Here is a 6,000-nt window from a genome sequence, read left to right as displayed (position 1 = left end):
TATAACAAAGCTTAATTTTAGTATTTTCGATATCAATTAATTTTAATCGTTAATACCCTTTTTGTCTCCAAGACAATTAATGATTAAAATCTAGAACCCAACGTTACATTAAAATAGTAGTTTGGTGACCTTTATCCTACTATTTAAATTAACAAGGTAGTCAATGTTTGACGATTGCAACCTTTTGCAACTTCTAGTTTTATGGGATCGGTTAAACATCTTATGTTTAGTCTGCATGTTTAATCCCATCAACAGCATTGTACGCCATGCTTCGGTGACCCTATTCACATGGTTTCCAATTTAAGTCGTCCTAATACACACATGTGAGTTTACTCATACAAGTGGTTAGGTGACCTTTATCCCACAAATATGGCAAACCCACCTCAAACTCACAAGTTTCCTCCAATGCGGTTAGGTGACCTTTATCCCACATAGAGTTCCCAAGTGATTCGAGTGTTGTATAAAAGGATGGTGTTCAACTTATTTCATAAAAGGGATTTTAGTTTTCTAAATTCTAAATTGGAAAACCTTTTTATGTACCTTCCATTTGCATGCATTCAAATGTATGGTACTTAGTTGAAAAACCCATTTTCAAAGTTCCTAAAACCCATTTTATTGTGAAATCATTATATGCACACACATGTCTAGATATAGAATGAGAATTAAAAGACCAAATGAAGAGAAGATTACCAAAGAATTGATCGGCGTCAAACACGGATGGGGTTCAAGAAAGAGAAAGGTGTATTACGACTGCAAATAAAAGCCTTTAATAAACCAATTTTATTACCTAAAGATTTCTAAGGAACCAATTTTATACTAGTTGTTGATTTTAAGTGTTAGCAAACCACATTGCAATAACACAAACAAAAGTAAATCAGCCATGGAAGCATAAAACATACAACCACAAGTTCATAATCATAGCCTCCTAATGTTGACTACACTTGTTGACCGAAGACAAGTGTGTCAAAAGGTCTCTCCTAAGGGACTCAAAAGGGCATGAGCTTGTGTCGGTGAACTCCCACTTGATCCCGCATCCAAATGGTCCAAGTGTTCACCTCCGTGTTATGGTCTCCATCATTTTATTTGGGCTTCCTTCCTTGCATCTTCTTTTACAAAAATATATCCTAATACATTTTTTTCTAGTAAAAGAAATGCATCTAATCTACTTATTATTGCAAACCAATTGAAATGAATAAATAGATTACACAACCTAAATAAATTACAACCACTTTGAATGAACAAACATAACAACACAAATATTCAACCAAACACAAGGCCATGGCTAGGTTAGGAACATCTATTACACATCCAAATATGTAATAACACAATGACCCAAAATGGTTCCCCTTCAACCCTTGAAACTTTCAGCCAAACTTGACAAAAACAAAAGTTTCGGATTTTGTCCAAACAACACAATCAATCATCCAAATGACTTAGTTTTTCAAGATTACCACATGCACGTAAAGTATAATATTGAAAAACCATGGGGTAACCAAAACCCCTAAAATTTTCGGTCATATGGTAAAACCCCACCATAAACCCAAAAATCTTTGGGTCTAATGAAGCATGCATCCGTATAAGCGGTTATGATACCATTGTTGGGTTTTAACAAGATTATCAAAGTCATAAAATCCCAATTTTATGAAAAACGCAGTGAAAATTAGTTTTAAATCTTGTTAGGTGATATGTATAAAACCGATTTTACGCATGCAAAACCCAAGCCCGGATCCAAATACGAAATACATACTATCAAACACATGCATGTCACTATAAGTCCATACATGTCAAGACTACCCTTCAAGATCACAAATCCGGGTGAAGGACAGGATGGTTGGAAGGCAAGAACTTCAATGGGAAGGTCCTCAAGCTTGCATACCCCAAGCCTCCGACAATACACCTTGATTAGCTAAGATTTACACATGAAAGCACCTCCTTTTTGTTCCTAGTTCTTTGGCCGAATTAAAAGAGAGGAAAAGAGGGAGAGTAATTGTTTTGTTACTTGTGAAGTTGTGTTGTGAAAGAGTGAAGGAAAGATAGTCATAAAACCCACCACCCAAGTCCTCCAATCAATTCCTTTGCATGCACCCACTAACAAGGAGATAATAATAAAATAATACAAAGTGAAAGAGAGGGGGTCGGCCCCCTTCCTACCTTGTTATTATAATTATTATTTTGTTTATAAGTTTCCATAAATACCTTGCATTGTGTTATATAACTTGTAATGCGTCATACACATTTACATTGTGTTATATTACCTCCATTGTGTAACATAACTTACATTGTGTTATATATAACCTTATATTGTGTTATACACAATGCTTTGTGTTATACACACATACATTGTGTCATACCCAATTATATTGTGTTATACATAATGCTTTGTGTTATACACAATGACACATTATAGGTAACATGCTTAATATTGTTACTTAACTATTTTAAATAACAATATAGAATGCTCTTTCTTAAGGCATAAATCACCCATAAGATTTATTTATTTCACAAGTATCTTTTATTTAGAAACCCCTTTTCAAATAACTCATGTGTTAATATTCATTTGTTACGATCATTATCATATATAAACAAATATTATTGGTGTTTGTCTAGCTTGTTATTGGGTATGACCCAACTTGGATCATGACGTACTAGCCACATCAATAATAATATGTGTCTTAGGCATACCGAGTCCAACAGCTCCGGCCACCGGAGGTAGTGTCTTTCATTTACTGTCACAAACAACCCCTATACTTTTGTTTTTGGTCAATTTATGAACATTTTATGCTATGATTAGGAATTTAAACAAAGAATAAACATGAAGGGCTTAAAGTGGATAAAAGGAAACTTAATTACTTATAAGTGCCAAATATCATTAAGGATTAGGATCCGAAATAGGTTCGTACTATGACAAAAATAAAAATAAACGGATATGGTAAAAACCCAAAATGTTACAGTATCCCCTACTTATAGGAATTTCGTCCCGAAGTTAGAGAATAGCTGTAGCGAACAGATGAGGATACTTCTCCTTCATTTGATCTTCATGTTCCCAAGTAAACTCAGCTCCTTGCTTCGATTCCCAGCGCACCTTGACTAACGGTATAAGACTATGCTTAGTAACTTTATCCTTGTGTTCCATGATCTCAATGGGTCTTTCAACGAAATGCATGGTTTCCTCAATACGAACTTCATCGAGAGGTATTTGGAAATTACCCTCGGCAAGACACTTCTTCAAATTAGAAAAATGGAATACCGGATGAATATTTGAGAGTTCAGATGGAAGATCAAGTCTATAAGCAACAGAACCAATACGCTCAATGATTTCAAAAGGACCAACGAATCGAGGAGATAACTTTCCTTTCTTTCCAAATCTCACAACACCTTTCCATGGAGATACTTTGAGTAGGACACGATCACCAACATTAAACTCAAGCGGTTTCCTACGCTTATCCGCATAACTCTTTTGACGACTACAGGCAGCGAGTAAATTTTGGCGGATTTGAGAAATACGATCAGTCGTTTCTTGAACTAACTTCGGACCAATAACTTGAGATTCACCAACTTCATTCCAATAAATAGGAGAACGACATTTGCGGCCATAAAGAGCTTCGAAAGGTGCCATGCCAATGCTAGAGTGAAAGCTATTGTTATACAAAAACTCAATAAGCGGTAGATGAATATCCCTTTTGCCACCAAAATCGAGGACACATGAGCGAAGCATGTCTTCAAGGGTTTGAATCGTAGGCTCAGATTGACCATCAGATTGCGGATGATAAGCAGTACTAAGATCCAAACGAGTTCCCAAAGCGGATTGGAGAGACTTCCAAACACGAGAAGTGAAACGACCATCTCTATCGGAGATAATGGTTAACGGAGTACCATGATGAAATCCAATCCTTTCAACGTAGATATGCGCAAATCGATCAACCGAATATGTTTCCTTGATGGGAATGAAATGAGCAGACTTCGTTAAACGATCGATGATTACCCAAATACTATCATGTTGCCTTCGGGTAGAAGGAAGCTTAGTGATAAAGTTCATAGCAATATCTTCCCACTTCCATACGGGAACGGGGGGTTGTTCGAGCAAACCATAAGGTCGATGATGCTCAGCTTTAACTTTAGAACAAGTGAGACATTTCGCAATGTAGATAGCGATGTCTTTCTTCATTCCGGGCCACCAAAAGATGGAACGAAGATCGGCGTACATTTTATCAGCACCGGGATGTATGGAATATCGTGACTTATGAGCCTCGTTCATTATGAATGTGCGAAGATCATCACGATCGGGAATCCATAAACGATTGAGGAAATAAAGTAAACCATTGGGCTTGGTTTCCAATTGAGATTCCGCACCACACGACATCTCGTCATACATATTGCCTTCGGTGACGGATTCGTGTTGCGCGTTAAGAACACACTCTTCGAGATCATTTTGAACGAGAATACAAGTAAGCAACACGGATTTGACTTGTTTCTTATGGCTAAGAGCGGCGGCCACGACATTCGCTTTACCGGGATGGTAGCGAATCTCGTAATCATAGTCGCTAAGCAACTCGGCCCAACGACGTTGTCTCATGTTGAGTTCCTTTTGATCAAAAATGTGTTGGAGGCTCTTATGATCGGTAAATACTAAGCATTTAGTACCATAGATGTAATGTCTCCAAATCTTCAAGGCGAATGCGACGGCACCAAGCTCGAGATTGTGCGTCGTATAATTCTTTTCGTGAACCTTGAGTTGTCTTGAAGCTTACGTGATAACCTTGCCTCGTTGCATGAGAACACAACCTAGGCCTTGGTTAGAAGCATCACAGAATACAATGAAATCTTCACTACCTTCGGGAAGAACAAGAATAGGAGCATTGCAAAGCAAGTCCTTCAAAGTTTGAAACGCTTCCTCTTGCTTTGACCCCCACTCGTAAGGTTTACCCTTATGTGTAAGAGCGGTGAGGGGCAATGTAGTCTTTGAGAAGTTACGAATGAAACGATGGTAATATCCCGCCAAACAAGAAAAGAACGAACTTCGGTGGGAGACGTCGGTGTCTTCCAATTCTAGACGGCTTCAATCTTTGCGGGATCAACATGGATACCTTTGTCGTTAATGATGTGGCCCAAAAATTGAACTTCCTTAATGTCACACCCCGACTAGCACAATGCGGAAGTGTAAAACGGGAATGTAACAGACACCTCTGATATCAACACATTGTTTATAAAGAAACATTACAAACTAATTTACAATATATATTACATTTCTTTGTTCTATCGTTATTTTCCAGTCTATGTGATATAAACAAAACTAGTTCATTAACTATACACTCTTACTACTAACATCCTTGCCTCTATTCACATAGCATCAACCACACACTTCATGTAAGTAACAGATCATCAAATTACTCCGATTTAGGTACACCTGAAAAGCAGTTTAAAACGGGTCAACTACTAGAGTTGGTGAGTTTCACGAGTTTCAAGAAATCAGTAATGAGTATTCACAAGTCAACACTTGTAATCATGAAATAAGTATGTATGTATGTAAATGATGTATGTGATGTAAATGATGTATGTGGTGTAAATGATGTATGTGATGTAATTATGCTAAGCTACAGTGAAGCCTGGACTGTTCGTGCTGCGTGCCTCCATTTCCCACGCTCAATCAACCACTGTGGCCCCTTTCCGCCCACAACATGCTCCGGTAGCTATGTCTAACACTAAATAGCCTGTTTGTATAAATATGGTCATGTGCAAACGGCACTATGTGACACGGCAACCAGGCCGATTCCGTTTGGGTTTGTCAAACCAATAGTACTATTCACAAGCCACCGGCTCGAAGTTAATCACTGTGATCGTGGGGACTTTCGTGTGTTAGCACTTAGATCATTTACATCAGTACATGTTTCAGGTATGTATATGAAATCAAACTTGCTTTTCACCCCAAAAGTTCGTAAAACAGTTTAAAAGTGAGGTCATGAAACTCACGGATTAGTAGATAATCAGAACTGTATAGGCTCG

Source organism: Bidens hawaiensis, unplaced genomic scaffold (genome assembly GCF_021521415.1).
Source record: "Bidens hawaiensis isolate Kalapana, Puna unplaced genomic scaffold, B.hawaiensis_p1.1 tig00006538_1, whole genome shotgun sequence".
Lineage (NCBI taxonomy): Eukaryota > Viridiplantae > Streptophyta > Magnoliopsida > Asterales > Asteraceae > Bidens > Bidens hawaiensis.
Note: the sequence above shows the minus strand (reverse complement) of the source record.